Below are 16,846 nucleotides of genomic sequence, written 5' to 3'. Positions count from 1 at the left end.
TTTACAATGACTATTTTGTAAAATTATAATAATTGAAAATCACATTAATCGAAATGAGAAATACAATAATTAAAAATTACAATCACTCGAAAATATAATAATATTAGAAAATGAATATTGAGTAAACAACTTAAATATTCCATCTCGACCTAATATCCTGGCATAGATATTCATGTATGATAAGTTGCTCATTTGTCATCTGCGAGGTGTCTTTGTTCAATATTTTATACTCCTTCAACTTCAAGTGATGATTCTTAGCTTCAGATTTGGACAACGCAGCTTTTGCCTTAATCTCTTCTACTTCGAGTTGTTTTTGCTTCAGATCGACTTCGGACTTCTTCACGCTTATGTACTTAGTGAACTTTACAAAAATATTATTGTAGTTTATTGTAGAATCCTCCATGGTCGATTTTACTTTGTCTTTTCTCTTTCTTTTTGCTGCCTTTTATCTCATTGGACGAGTATATTCATCATCCAAGTCTATACTCACATTTTGGTTGGAAGAGGTGTTGCTTGCTTCCGACTCTGAGATCCTCATCTTCTTTGTGGTCACAAAGTGATCAGTAGACTGTGGAGTAAACATTGGACAGTCTTTGACAATTCTCTACACATGCTCAAGATTGAATGCAACGTCATTGTTTTCGGATTGATATTTTTCGTACACAAACCTCAATATATCTTCGTTACTGTGACCACTTCGATATGAACTGTAAACACTATTGTAATTTGCATTGAATCGATATACCTTCTTTTGGATTGTATTGTGTCAATGTGACCGTATAACATTTGCACTTCTGGTGTTTGAACCTGAGGGGCGATTCTCATTGTAGTAGCTTGAACATGTCCCCAAAAAGCATCCGCCTTTTGATCATTGTCGATTATTGAATCATCGCTCATAGTGACAAAACTTCTCGCTAAGATCTCGTCTTCAACCTTTGTCCAACTTAAATGCTTTCTTATACCCTCGGCATTTGAAACCACTTTTTCAAAATTGACCACCTCAATCGGGGATTCTCGGTCGAAAAGTTGAGTCTCCGGGACAAAAGTTGGAGTTGCAGGTTCATTCGACATCGGAGGAGTGAAAGACATACCAGTAGTGTGTGGGGTACCATATCCATGAACAACCGGTGGCGTGAAATAGAGATGGCTCATATTTTACCAATATTCGACTGGAAGCGGTTGATATAGACTTCGAGGGGCATAATTTGGATGATTCATAAGAATTTCCAAAACTTTGAAAATTTTAAAGATTTTGTAGAGGAAATGACATATTTGGAAATGGACATGGGTATTGATAATTTGGTAGAATTTGTGGATTTTGGTAAGATGAATATTCTTGTGGGTTGTTTGTAGAATTCAAGAAATTTATAAAAAAAATCCCTATTATTTTCATCCATTTCGAATAGAAAATAAGTATAGGGACTTTAAAAAATAGATGGGGAGAATATTTAAAGAGTAGAATTGGAGAGTATAGTGAGTTGAAATGAAAATATATATACAAATTGGTAGATATTTATAGACTAAATTTTGAATTCGCCGTTAAAAAATTAACCCTTTTATTTAATTTTTAATTTTAAAATTTTTAATTTTTTAATAAAAATTAAAACTAACAGTTAATAGTCGTTAAAACTAACTGTTTAATAAATATAATTAAAAAATAAAAAAGATTTAAAAAAATGCATGCGGGGTGGCCGGCCCGGGGCTGGCCCACCCCATTGCACTTGAACGTGTTCAATACCTTAAATGCGTTCAAGTGCTTTGAACGCCCCACATTGGTGACTTGGTGTGGGGCATTATAACACCCCCGATTAATGCCGCGTTGGGGGTGCTCTAATGATACTAGGTGAGAAAGATGTGAGTGTTACAGAGGGCATCCTCTACCATTTTCTCACTCCTTCTCTATATAAGGTGATGATATCAAAAATAAGGGGAGACCAATATGCATAACTAATTAAAAGATATTATTTCTACTATTATTGATGTGGTATGATGAGATGGTAACAATTAAACAATAAAAATGGCATAGATGAACTTCAAGTAAAAAAATGTATTGAAGTGGTTCAATAACATGGTAACAAGGAAACAATACAAATGATATAGATGAACTTCAACCATTCAATGTAAGAAAAAACATTATTTGCTGCTACAACACCTGAATTTCCAAAATTTTCAAGGCCAAAAGAACTTTAGTTGGCTTTTTGGAAAGGGCTAGGTTGACCAAAATTACCGCTGGGAAATCCTTATGGATCAGACCGGATAACAGGTATTGAAAGTTAAGGAAAATGGAAAGTCAGGGAAAAAATTGATTCTAATTTAAAAACCTAAAGAACAACTTGTTCTCAGAGCCAAGATTAGTTGCTACCTTTAGTTGACTAAAACTTGAAAAAGAGGGGACATTGTTTCCTTGAACATCTACAGATGATACATTGTTTATGAACACAGGAGACTGACTCATCCGAGGCGAGCTTGAAATGGGAGCGGAATTCATCTGATGAAAACTAGGACTTTGTGAACCATATGGTTTTTTCAATAAATTATCAAATTCTTTAAGCATTTATAGGCCATAAAGGGAAAGAAATAATAAGCATGTCAGTTACATCTTAGTTTAGTCCCATATGAGAAATTATCGGCCAACATGGGAGGATGATAAACCTTAGCTAATGGAATTACTGTCGGAAATCAAGCATTTATGATCAAGTAGTTGGGTTTATCAAGTTACCAGTTAGTCCTCTTGAACAAATTATAATAGTATCATTCTTGATATCGGAGCAAGCTTAATCGACTGTCAATGGTGATGGTACTATCATCGGATTGGAGGTAACTAATTAGGGATTAGACTAAGCTATAAATTAGATGTTGGACTTCAACAAAGACGTCAAAATTTAATGTGAAAAGTTTACCATTGTAGTTTACTTCCACATGGAAGTATGGGTTAATAGAAGAATTTATAAAGCTTATGCATTTCGAGCAAATGTCTGTCAAGATAATGGATCAATTCTCTTATTTGTGGATTTTATATAAAAGGAAAACTCTTGATTGTTGATGCAATAATCATAATACAAGGACATTTAAGCTTATATAGGACCAGTTTTTTCTACATAAATATGCTACTGTACTAAGTAGAAACCTTAATATTTTAATAATAAATTGCATGATTCCCTAACATAACTTATAACTCTCATGCGACTGAAGTATAACTGTAGGACATTGCCACCTTTCTAGTTTCTATATCTATGATCCTCTTCAAAAACAAGCTTCTTATGTGTATATATATATATATATATATGTGTGTGTGTGTGTGTGTAAAGATAAAAAAGTAAGAATGTCATGATCAAGAGAGTAAAGTTATTCAAAATTAGTGAGTTAATTAAGTCAATAACCTTTCTAAAGTTAACTTGATACAAATAAGCGGAACGACCAACCAATAGCATGTTGCTACATGAAGCAAATCTCCTAATTGTTCTAGAGCAACTAGAAAGAGATTTTTTAATCGGAAGGAATTTAGCTCAGATTCAGATGTAGGATATCTATCCAAAAATTTTTACAACTCAATTAGAGACATGCTCAGTGAGGTAATTCTTTAGTCTATGCATGTCTACAAGAGACTTGATATGAAATGATAATATATCCATACAGGAACCATTTAAAATTTACATCTAATACAATTAGAGGGTCCTCCAAGATAAAATCAATGGTTTCAGCTGCTTCTAACTGCTAAAGTGGTACAAATTATCAAAGAGATATATAGAGTGGCTAGACATCATCTTATCTACCCTATCAAAGCACAATGTTCTCAGTTAGTTTAATGACTTAGAGAGCGATAAAGAAAGAATCAGCTTTGGAGCTTACAATACACTGAACACTTAATCCTTGGCTTGCATTATCATATGCAGCTGACTAAAGTTCTTCATAACTGATATCACCAACAAAGCCACAAGGACCACTATTGGAAAAGAGATTAGTCAGTCAATGAGGCAATACTATGCACATCAACAGGAATTGTAAAAATGAAGGGCAATAATACGGTGTTATTTGAATCCAATTTAGAAATTTTGTAAATATTATGTATCATATCATGTTAAATTATTATTAACAGTGCAAATTCTAGAATAGCAAATTTTCAAACCTTTTTTCTTCCCATTTTTTTTATCAAGTGATGCTAATGAAATTTAATGGTCAACATCAATAACTAAAGCAACAAAATTGTGGTTTCTATTATTTATGGTGGCTTATAATTGTCGTATACATGTATCCATATAGTTTCAAGAATGCCATGGCTAAGCATGATAATGAATAAAGCATAGTGTCACATCACATGTTATTCGGATACAAATATATCTACATAATTCATCCACAAGAACCAAGCTACTAAGTCACAAATTCATTAAAATATAAGAAACAAATGAGGTTGGGCACATACTCCTAAATCCCAAAAAACAAAAAAGGAAAACAAGAAGAGAACATCGAACAGTATATACAAGCATCAAAAGGTCTACATGATTTGTGGTTGTGCATTAATGCATCGTGAGAAAGCTTACTAGGTATTATCAGGTACATATGAGTTTAAAATAACTTACTACTTGTGATGCCCATAACAAGTAAGTTTCCAAAGAGGCTTTTATTCTTAAAATCTTCAATTATTTGTTTTTTGCAAGATCCAGGATCTGTGCACCTATTGATAATAAAAGAAAAGAAAACCTCTAAAATTTTTCCTATGCCAGCAGAAGCAAAAGACCAAATTAATCATATGTTGCCATGGAAACACACTTGTGATCTGATGCTCAGGACTGAGTTTGAGCTTGTGTAGTAGTTACATTTGGACTGAGTTTGAGCTTGTGTAGTAGTTAGATTTGTAGCTCCAGACGAGGATGATCTTATCCACTTGTTTTCAAATGGCTGACAACATACACAAAATCAAAACCAATCATGCCTTGCAAAGTGAAAATCAAAATCTGATACAAAATGGCAGAACAACAGCGAAGAATCAGGGAATCCCTTACTTGCAAAAACTGCATCAACGAGTCTCATCAAGGAATCAGGGAATGCAAATGGAGAAACAACACTTGGAGACCATCAGAGAAACCATCAGGGGGAACAAAAGAGAAGAGTCCTGAAAATCAACATTGATGAAGTTTGCACCTTCATGTGCAGTGCCAACTCCGAGGAGTGGTCGAGGACAAAAGCAGTTTTGAGTGGCCACCTCAAGAAAAAAGTGATGGGTCCTGTGCCCTAGATGAAGCTAAAGATAAGCCACATAGGAGATGATGGGAAGTTCAATCAATTTGGACTTCTTGATGCTTTTTGGACAGGTATCCTGACTCTGTAGCATCCCAAATCCTTTTGTTGCTTGAATGTCCATACATAATATTTATTACTTCAAGAAATATAATTAATGATAAAGATTGTCATGTTTGAGCTTGGATCGTTGTACCTGGCTTAGCCATTGATTCAGCTTTGGTTGGTAGACCTCTTTCGGCTACTCTTTTCCTCAATGCCCGACAGATAGAATCTTTTTCTAAGGACTTCAAGGACCTCTTCCATTTTTACATCCTTAAGCTTGAGCAATACTATTCATGGTATAGCAGATCTGCCATCACAGATGCAGTTGGAGTCTTGTCTTTATTTTAAAGCAACGTTTTGACAAGTTCTGAGGCCTTTTCTCTGAAAGCATAGGATCCAAAATACCGTAATGGTCTATTTAACTTGTAAAGTATTAGCTAAGACCAACAAAGTGAATTAAGCGATAGTTTTAACAAATCAAACAAGATCTCATCTTCATCAAGCTCAAGGTTTAACTCTTAAGGAGGCCATAATTAAAAGAATAGTTTTAAAAAGAAAAAAATTGGAAAAATCGCGCGCCGCGCGATCGGTGCGCCCGCGCGGAGCGTCGTCGAGCCCCGACGACATCGCCGGCCCTGGGCGGGGCCTCCGGCGGCGTCGCCGAGGCCTCGCGATGCCTCCGGAGGTGTTGCCGAGGCCGCGTGACGCGCCCGGAGGCGTCGCCGAGGCCGCGCGACGCCTCTGGAGGCGTCGCCGAGCCCGGGCGACGCATCCGGAGGCGTTCCCCGGTCGGAAATCGTGTGCCGGCGTTGTGCCGGTGCCGCAGCGAAACGAAATTTTTCGTGCGTACGGGCGATACGGCACGAGATTTCAATCCCTGATTAAAAGAAACAATAAACATCTTAATGATATTGAATAAACTTTTCTATGGTTCATTTATCATTCACGACTTCAACTCTAATTGATTCAATTTACCAACTATCAAATTCACAGACTATCCTCAATCATAATAATCTCATTTTATTATTATTATTTTAATGTTCCTCACTCTTCTTGCCTAAACCAAGTTGTGATTCATTCATAACCAAGTTGTGATTTATTGGTTTCTATCATAAACAAAATAATTTGGAACCCATCATTTGTTAAAGAACCTTAATTGAAATTTAAAAAATTTATAATTAGATCTACATCAAGATTGATCAAAGTGCAGTCTTATTATTCTAAATCAATATACATCATTGTTCTACATATCATATCACCTTTGACTAAGGTATGTTTTACCTTCTTATTTTGTTGATTCATTATGTTCGCATGACATTATGCATGATCCTTTTTTTAAATAGTTTATCTGTAGTGATAATTGAAGATTAAATTAGTATAAGCTTGCATATGGATATGTGGGCATATGCAATATTGTAAATCAAGCATAGCACAGGCCAAATGCCATTAATTAAACAAGGACGTTTACAATTAATATTGAAAAATTCAGACAAAGATATTATGTATTAGTAAACATGTAAAAAAATAAAATTAACATACATATAGTACCTCAAGCATATAGAAGATACTGTATTCAATCTTAAACATGCATACAGACAAGATGTGGACTAGCATTGTTCATGAAATGTTCACAAGTTCTATTAATGAACAATTTATGAACATTCTTTCACAAGTCAAAATTTGCTAAGTTCATGTTTGGCTTATTGCCCAAGCTTAATGGTTCTACAAGGCTTTTTTATGTTTATAGAACAAACATGGTCGAGCTCTTATTGAGTGGAGTATATCAAGTCTATTTGTGAAGAATACTCACTAACTCTGGATTTACCAATCTTGGCTCGAACAAGTACCATCTTTCCATATAGCAGACAATAGTTTGGAAAGACATGAATAAGAAGATAAGTTGTACCACCCAAAACAAGTAGTAGAGTTTGCACTTACTCAAAATTCTCCATTGTTAAACTGCTATTATATGGATATCAAAGTTATTAAAAACTCATCAATTTGCTAAATCTCATCAGAGTCAACCATACACGAGCATAAATTTAGAGTGAGTTAAATCTCACTATATTAGGACCCTTGTCTTTTGACAGATTGTCAGAACAATATATCTCCGAGGTCCAACAAACCCAACATCAACTGGAAAATTATATCAACTACAATACACAAAATAATTCCCAGTTCTGCATGAGTTGTATGTGACAGTAATGAAGACACACACCTGACTTTGGAGCAAAATAACCCGTTGTCAAGAAGCAACTTCTTCATCCATGATGGTTTTCCATTTTTCAATGAGTTGATTTCATCCTTGCATTGCGAAATTGTAGCCTCCAGTGAGTATAAGGTTGTAGATGCTAGATGATCTTGGATGGACTGTAAGCAATGATGTAGATAAACTAACCAAGAAGCATAGCAGAAAGAAGATATTAATAAGTTTGAGAAATGTCCAGATTACAAACCTTTTGATCACCCAAAAGATCATATACTGATGAATAGTAACAGGTCTCTCTCCAGTATAGGAGGTTGGTCCAACAGGCTTCCCAAGGTATATGATCTAAACAAAGGTAGTAAAAGTAATGCATCAAAATATTTGATCAAACACAACACTATATTATCTTCTAGAAGCTTACTGAATCATGATCACAATCAAGAAAAATTCGTCCACAAGGTTGACCTTGATCTACTGTAGAAAGTTGCCTTTCGAGACACAATGGTAACTGCGAGTGCTTCTTTGTTCGCAAACCCCTGCATCAAAATAGATCCAGTGCCCACGTTTTGTGCAATAGCAACTGCTAACCCTTTGCTATCCCATTTGACACTATCTAATAGTGTTTCTACTTGAGCAATTCATGTTAATTAGAAAAAAACTAAGAATCACATTTTTATTAGGAAAAAACAATAAGACGAATTTGTTATAACACGAAAGAAACACATGTTAATCCAAATGCATTAAAGGTCATTCTAGACATTTCTTGGTGTTCATTCCAATGTGCTCACACTTTTGCATGATTAAATCTAAATATTTCATCATCACAAAAGATCTGCACTTTATTTGTTATAGTTAATTAGCACAAAATTTCACAAGAGAAATGAGATGGTGATCCAATTTGCTTGAAAGTACTGGGACTATACTACAGAAACAAGTAATCAATGGTCATGGTGGTTATTTAATCATGTTTTATTCAAATATTTTCGGGCAACGTTAAGTTCGATCACTGACTTGAGGTTGTATAATCTCTCCAGCCCAATCTTCAATGACCATGTTTATGCAATAAATATCAAACATAAATTAGACATCAAGATTTTATGAAAGTGACATGGGATCCATTGCAAACACCCAATGTGTTCATAGAGTGTATAAGATGTTTACTAAATGACCTGAATATTGGGCTGTTGTACTGACATGAATATTCTCACGCTTTTGGGTTGTCAAAAAAACTATTCACACTTCAAAGTCTATATTCGAGATAATATAAAAATATCTGACTTTGGTTTTACAGATAGAATCACAATTTCATTTCCTAGGGTGAGGTTAAGGAGAAGCTAAACTAATTGCAACTACAAAATAAACAATTGAAAATCAGTTTGTTTAAGCATGAAAATACCAAGCAAAAGTTGATTGACTCTAATGTTAAGACTTCAATTGCAAGCTCCTGATCAATATCTACAATCTAAAATAGCAACAACCAACAATGTGTTAAGAAACAACTCAAAAAGTCCAGCATTATAGACTCTAACTTTCAGCATAATGTCAAATATAACAACCCATTCAAGATGTTCCAATATGAGATCTTCGTCGGATGATTCTTGAAGTAGCTTTAAAGCTTCAGTTGTAGCAATCACTGGACTAGAACCTGAATCCGCAGAAGAATCTAAGGATTCATTCTTCGCCAGACTAGCATGATCTTTCCACAATCCAGTATAATAATTTTTGACCAAGATCCGCCAAACAGTGAGAGCTTGTGAGCACAGTCCTTTACTAGCATACAAGAATGCAAGTGTTATGGGAGGAGGTTGGTTCGAAGTGGGTGAGCATGGAGGATTTCGACGAGACAACAACAATGTTGCATAGAGGGGAGCCAACCAGTGTTAATGGTGTAATAGAGATGAGCGAAAGAAGAAAGGGTTAGTAGATAAACAACTTAATGACATTATATATTAATCTTTAAATAAAACAACCATTAAGCATAAGTAGCCTTAATGAACAGGGCCATATCCAATTTGACAAAAATATGTGAAAGTAGACATGTAGACTAAAATAGAGACAAGAGGAAAAATGTCAATTAATTTGACTATGTGATTATTCATTTATTTTAGTCTAGAATAAATAAAGAGACAACTTTCATGGAAGCGAAATATATTACCCTTAGTTTACTTAATAGTGAAAAGATCCATGCAATCAACCAATGGTGCAAGGAGACTCAGGGCTCCAACTTCTACTTGTACAAAGAGTTAATATTGATTCCAAGATGAATCAGATGAAAAACTAATGCATCCAACATGAACATAGAAGAATTATAGACAAACTTAAATTAAGTTGCTAGAGACATGACAACACAATGATTTTGTTACTAGTGACGTTGTATTTCTTACAAGAATAACTTGTAATTGATTGCATCAACTTACACAATGAAATATGTAACATAAACATTCTGGAAGGAACCTAATGTTGGCAGCTTCTCCTCATATCAAGAAATAAACTAACATACAACAACTTCTTTTCCCTGCTAAGGTTATCCATGCCGTAGAAAATTCAACAAAAAATCAGTCAAACAAACCTAGTAAAGGAAAATATATAACATAATAGCAAGAAGATAGTCACACAAAAAAGTGTATAGTCCTTCCATATTGGCTGAAGGGCAAAATACTTGCACCACTTGGTATAGTTCTCAAGAGACTTCTTCAAGACGCTATTTACAGTAGTTTCATCTATTTTCTGCCCAACAAGTTTTCCATCTTATGAACAATGAAGCATTGAAGTTACTTAAATGACAAATCACTTGATAGACAAATGTTCTAAGAACAATATCAAAAAATAAAAAAAAATTGAAAAAGAAAATAAGTAAATTAGAGACTGATGAAAAGAAAAATAGGACATTGTACTTGCAATCAGCCAGATCGATGGCACAGGCAAGATGGAGTTAGATGGGTGAGAACACTTTATCACCTTCTAAGGAGAAGTACTATGACCCAATAGCTAGACACCATTGGGTAATGGCTACTAGTCATTTTTTACCTTTTTCTCTACGCAAACAGTTATAAAACCCACAAATCATTCCTTCATCTTCTTCGCTAAGAGTATGTCTACTTGTGGGGAGGAAGGGAACAAGGAAAAGAAGAGTGCTGCAAAGATATGGATGAATTTACTCTTGTTTAAGAGGTCAAAGAACTAAAATAGGTCACAATATCATATTTCAATTTAATTACTTTAATTTTTTTAGCTTATAATACATAAATATATCCAATGTTGATAGGAACATTTTATCAAACATTTTTCTTCCATCACTAGAGTGGTCTTATGCAAGCTCCAATGTCAAAAGAATAAATAAAAATAACTTCAGATCTTTTGAAAAACAAACCTCTAGCTCAAATTTAAATCTTTATGGAACAAGCTTCTCCCTATCTTCCTGCAAAGTATTCAGAAAGAAAATTTTAAGCACATGAATACATGTTAGAATCATCAGACCAAATATAAATAGTTTCCCTTATTAAATCTTATTGGAGTCTCTAATGTTAAATAATGGTTGGGACTGGATGGCAACATCTTGAACAGAAGCAAAAGGGTCAGGTTTGAAAGCCCTTGTCGAAACATTTCTCTAGCAAAACAATAATATCAAAAGTAAGCATTGTCTAATTTAAAGTTATCTTACAACTAGGGAGAAGATCACACCAATGATGTCATCTTACTGCCAAGTCTAGACTCATTGCCAACATTTAATACTAGCTTTCCATCCACCAGCAATCACTCCTGTAGAGAAAATTCTAAAGGCAACAAAGTAGGATAGAAATCAAATAGAGTTGAGATTGGGTTTTTAAGAGACATAAGTCCGAAAAAATACCTTTAATCACTCTAGATGGCTTTAAATGCTCAAGTACAATTGTCAAAGCACGTTCTTTCAGATCCATCATACATCCGGATGTGTTGATATTCCATGTCATCATTGTCATAAGGAAAAGAGAACAAAGGTTTTTAAAAAGGTTTTAAAAAAGGTGCGATAAGAAGCAAACATTTCACCAATAGTTCAACAGATGATAGAAATGATATTTGTGCCTCATGTCAACTCTCTATGTCACTGACTATGCATGCATCATCTTAAAAAATTAATTGAGAAAATTAATCAAATAAGAAATTAATAATTGGCATAAGAAGTTAGGTTCAATGGCATTCAACTAGACATAGTGCCAAAAGTGAAAAACAAACACTAGTAACAACAAGGCAATGAAAACCAACCAAAAGGTAGAACTAAAAGAGAAATATAACGAGCAAATACTCAATCAAAGAATAATAATGCACAAAATACTAAATACTGATTATAATCCTACCAAGGAGAGGAGCTCTATCACATTGCCATGAAGATAATAAATATAAGAATGCCTAGAATACCTGACTACATATTATAATCTGATCGGAGAGAGGAGCTTGATCCCACGGCCATGAAAATAATAAGCATAAGAATTCCGAATAACAATTATAATCCAATCGGGGAGAGAAACTCGATCCCACGGCCAAGGATAAGAATGCCCGAAATACTTGAATACCGATTATAATCTGATCGGGGCAAGGAGCTCAATTCCACAACCATGAAGATAATAAGCATAAGAATGCCCAAAATACCTAAATACCGATTATAATCCAACCGAAAGAGGAGTTTGATCCTACGACCATGAAGATAATAAGAAGAATGTCCTGAATGCCTAAGAACCGACTATAATCCGATCGGAGAGAAAAACTCGATTCCACAGTTATGAATAAAATGTCCGAAGTCAAGGTTTGAAATCTCGAGCCGTTTTGCTCGATACCGGTGAAAATTTTCGTTCAACCAACGGGCTGGCACCAGTACAGCATTCCAACCAGGATGGAGGTTTGACAACATCTCCAAGGCATCGCGCGGGCCGTGCGGGCGTCGGTCGTGCGAATCGTGCAACCCGCGCGTGCACCAGTCGCAATCGCGTGGATTTTTTTTAACTTAGGTTTTAACAATCAACTTCTACCTATAGTTGGGGTAATTTAAATAAACTTAATTAAATCCTCTTAAAATTATCCTATTATTTTTAAAAAATATTTTATTTTAAATATTTAGATTAATTGTTTTATTTTTAGTTAATATATTTTATATTTTAAAAATATTGAAACTATACCGGTATGACACGATACGATACCAAAACTATATCATTCCAGCCGGGATCGAAATCTCAGCACGATTTGATATTTTAAACTTGCCCGGAATATGTGAATACTGATAATCATCCGACCGAGGAGAGGAGCTCGATCCCACGACCATAAATATAATAAGCATAAAAATGTCTAGAATATTTGAATATCGATTATAATCCGATCGGGAAGAGAAGCTCAATCCCACGTCCAAGAATAAGAATGTCCGGAATACCTAAACACCAATTATAATCGTCCGACTAGAGAGAGGAGCTCATTCCTATGACCATGAAGGTAATAAGCATAAGAATGCCCAGAATACGATTATAATCCGATCGGGAAGAGTAGCTCTATCCCACAACAATGAAGATAATAAGAAGAATGCTCATAATGCCTAAGTACCGACAGTAATCCGACTGGAGAGAAAAACTCGATCCCACGGCTAAGAATAAGAATGCCTAGAATGCTTGAATACTGATTATAATCCGATCGGAGAGAGGAACTTAATTCCAGAGCCAAGAATAAGAATGCCCAAAATTAAAGAGCATGTTGTCATTATCAATCTTAGTAGTTATTTACAAGTTGACAAAGTTTATTAATTAATTGACATGTCCATAAAAAATACCTATTTTTAAAAAGCTTTGAAATTCTCCTAGCATTTAATCCGGTCATGTATGATTGTGTAGATTGGATGTCTTCGCCTACATCAAATGATCGGTTGCATAATAAAAAAAAATTATTGAAAACAATATGAAATTAAAGAAAAACTGCAAGTGATGATTATAATGTCGATTGAGCTATTTTCCTTATTCCTAATTTAAAGCTCGTCATGTTTTTGGCAAGATATATTTTCTAGAACCTCTAGGTGAACACTTGATAGAACCAAAGAATAATATGCTTTAACGTGACAGGTCACTAAAGCATGGTATTTTCATGTAGTTCCATAGATTAAAGTCAAAGACAATTCAATATGATAACATATAGTTTATAGATTGCAGTAGATTCGGAAGTAAAATGCCTAAATAACTTGTAGTAAATTACAACTAAAATGAAACTAAGAATAATCAAAGATTTCTGAGAATTCCAAGAGGCCAAAGAATGATAAACAAAATCAACATAACACTGACCTTTTCTTAATTGAAAAACATGCAGCGCACAATGCTCAGCGACAAGTCTTACTGGGCCACTCCCATTCTTTAAATTTTCTGCAATAGCTGGGCCTAAAATCGAAAGACTTGCAGTAACTGCTGTAGGATTTACCTGATGCAATTGTGGAAACAATCAGAAAAATATAAATTTTTATCTGACTTCTTTATAGATTTAAGGGAAAGTCAGTCAGCCATTTAAAATGCATACCTTTGCATAATGCCAGAGAGGGCTCTTCTTTTGACCTCACATGAGTCATCTTGAGAAACTAAGTGATTGCACGAGCTGTGAACATACGTTTCCTTCCTTTCCAACTTGAAAATAAAGTAATCTTCTGATTTGTCTTGGTTGCGGTTTCACAAATTGGGAACTGTTTTCACACACAAAAATAAATGAATGACGTGGGAATTGCATAGCAAAAACAGTACATATAGCAATGCTAACAGTTCTGTACTTATCATCTTTCAAGGCATCTTTGAGAGTATCTATAAAAGATGGAAAGAGCATACTTCGGTGCAGTGTGGATGGATGGTGCAAAGAGATGGAAGACAATGTGAGAAAAGATCCATGCCTATCAAACCAGGTTGCAGATTTAGTCAAACCCATAAGTACTTGTAGCAGATCCTGGAACTCATTATCTTCCATGTACTGAGAATAAATAAGATTGCTAGTCAGTGCCTCGATGAAAAATAAAACAAAAGTATAAAACAAATCTAATAAAGCAATTTATTGAAACAAAAAAGAAGCATAAGCTTTCGTAGCAAGTTGTTGCAAGTATCTCTGGTAGAAGATTCATCTATTCTATCACAGCTAAACCAAATCTGGTAGTCACCTTCAGACCAACGTCGTGCAATAGACAAATCCCAAAAATCAATCACATAAAAGATGGTGTACCTGAGACATGATTCTCATGACTTTTGCTATAGAACTTCGCACCTCATCATCATCAAGTTGCAACATGCCTCTCACTAAAGAGGAAGCTCGAAGCTTGATTGCGCTACTCACACTTTTTGCGAGCATGCTTAATAACACCTTTAAGTGCAGTGAGAACAGCTTCCTTGATGCCACCATCCGATGACTGAAAAATCATATTTAATCAAAATAATGGTAATCCAGTTGAAATGTTTGCAATGTCAACGAATCCTACCTACCTAGAGAGTGGATAGAAGGTTATTAACTAGATGATCTATTCGTGTGCTTAGTGCACTAAGCTTTCCTAAGGCGAGCAGAACTTGAATGTATGGTCCTGTGTTTGACATCAATCCAAGCTTTTAACAAAAATATTATCCAAGAAAGACTAGAAGAAGAATTCACCAAGTGATACCACATTGCATTGTCTTGCAGGCATTTTATCAATGTAGTTTGAAGTTGTGGGAGAAAAGGTTTACGAGCAATCCCCCCTTTACTAATAATGATAGACAGTTGACAATATAGCAACTTTCACTTGCCAAGTAAAGCAATCTCCAACAATTCATATAAGTGGCCTTCATTCACAAGAGAAATAACCAAAAGATTAAGTTGATGGAAAATGTATGCAACAATCATAAAGTAGATGGAAAATGTATGCAGCATTGATAGACAGTCAATTACAGAAGAACAAATTCAATTTGCAAAAGTAACTGGAGGTGACAATGTTGAACTTCAGCAATCATAGGTCAAAAAACAATAAGGTAGGATCAATCTCTCCTCACTGATTTGTTATTCAGATTCAGTTGTTGATCTCTTCGATCACTATATCATGCTTTGGCAAGTGTTGTAATGATCTAATTGGGGTTTTGATATGGTTTTGTTTCTCAAAACTATATTGATCACAATGTGGATTGGGAGTGTTGATAACGTTCCATTTAAATAATTTGAATTGATTGATCTATGGGCTTTAGTTTGCGAGATAATCAGTGAGTATGGTGTGTTGTTCTAACCTTTGCATCTACTAAGCAATAAAGATGAGGAAATTCAAGTTTTGCATCTACTATAAACAATGATCTCATGCTTTGGCAAGTGTTGTAATGATCTAATTGGGGTTTTGATATGGTTTTCTAAAGAAGCATTTGCATCAAAGTCTTAGTATGCTACTTTGATTTTCTAGTTTCATGCCCATAATTTATTTGTGTAAAACCCAAAGCAAATTTTTGTATCTTCTTAGTCTAGTTGTTATTAATCTTACATCTATTCAATGATATACCAAGATCAAGGGTCTAGTTTGACTATCGCAATAACGGAAAAGTTAATTTTACAATTTATGTAGATAACAAAAACATATCGTTGTTTCTTTCACTGTGACCACTTCGATATGAACTGTAAACACTATTATAATTTGCATTGAATTGATATATCTTCTTTTGGATTGTATTGTGTCAATGTGATCAGTATAACATTTGCACTTCTGGTGTTTAAACCTGAGGGATGATTCTCATTGTAGTAGCTTGCAACACGTCCCCAAAAAGCATCCGCCTTTTGATCATTGTCGATTATTGGATTATCGCTGATAGTGACAAAACTTCTCGCTAAGACCTCGTCTTCAACCTTTGTCCAACTTAAACGCTTTCTTGTACCCTCAACATTTGAAACCACTTTTTCAAAATTGACCACCTCAATTGGGGATTCACAGTCGAAAAGTTGAGTCTCCGGGACAAAAATTGGAGTTGCAGGTTCATTCAATATCGGAGGAGTGAAAAACATACCAGTAGTGTGTGGGGTACCATACCCATGAACAACCGACGGCGTGAAATATGGATGACTCATATTTTACCAATATTCGGCTAGAAGCGGTTGATATAGACTTCGAGAGGCATAATTCGGATGATTCATAGAATTTTCAAAACCTTGGAAATTTTGAAGATTTTATGAAGGAAACGACATATTTGGAAATGGATATGGAAATTGATAATTTGGTGGAATTTATGGATTTTGGAAAGATGAATATTCTTGCGGGATGTTGGTAGAATTCAATAAATTTGTAAAAAAAGCCCTATTATTTTCATCCATTTTGAATAGAAAATAAGATTGTATGGACTTTAAAAAATATATCGGGAGAATATTTAGAGAGTGTAG

The 16,846-nt window shown here is 34.8% G+C and overlaps 1 long non-coding RNA gene and 1 pseudogene across 1 annotated transcript; both read right to left on the bottom strand.

Annotated features, from left to right (window-relative positions):
- Positions 1-3,680: 3,680 nt before the first annotated feature.
- On the bottom strand, positions 3,681-8,609 carry LOC141845282 (histidine biosynthesis bifunctional protein hisIE, chloroplastic-like; annotated as a pseudogene).
- A 5,185-nt stretch (positions 8,610-13,794) lies between these two features.
- Positions 13,795-14,870, bottom strand: LOC141845283 (uncharacterized). Its single transcript, XR_012603237.1, has 3 exons — positions 14,690-14,870; positions 14,006-14,443; positions 13,795-13,909 (listed from the first exon to the last, which is right to left on the bottom strand). It is a non-coding gene; the product is annotated as an uncharacterized LOC141845283 (long non-coding RNA).
- Positions 14,871-16,846: the final 1,976 nt, after the last annotated feature.

The sequence above is a fragment of the Curcuma longa genome, chromosome 14 (genome assembly GCF_044706935.1).
Source record: "Curcuma longa cultivar G26 ecotype Majalengka, Jawa Barat chromosome 14, ITB_CL_G26_1.1, whole genome shotgun sequence".
Lineage (NCBI taxonomy): Eukaryota > Viridiplantae > Streptophyta > Magnoliopsida > Zingiberales > Zingiberaceae > Curcuma > Curcuma longa.
Note: the sequence above shows the minus strand (reverse complement) of the source record. Positions and strands in the feature narration are given on the sequence as shown.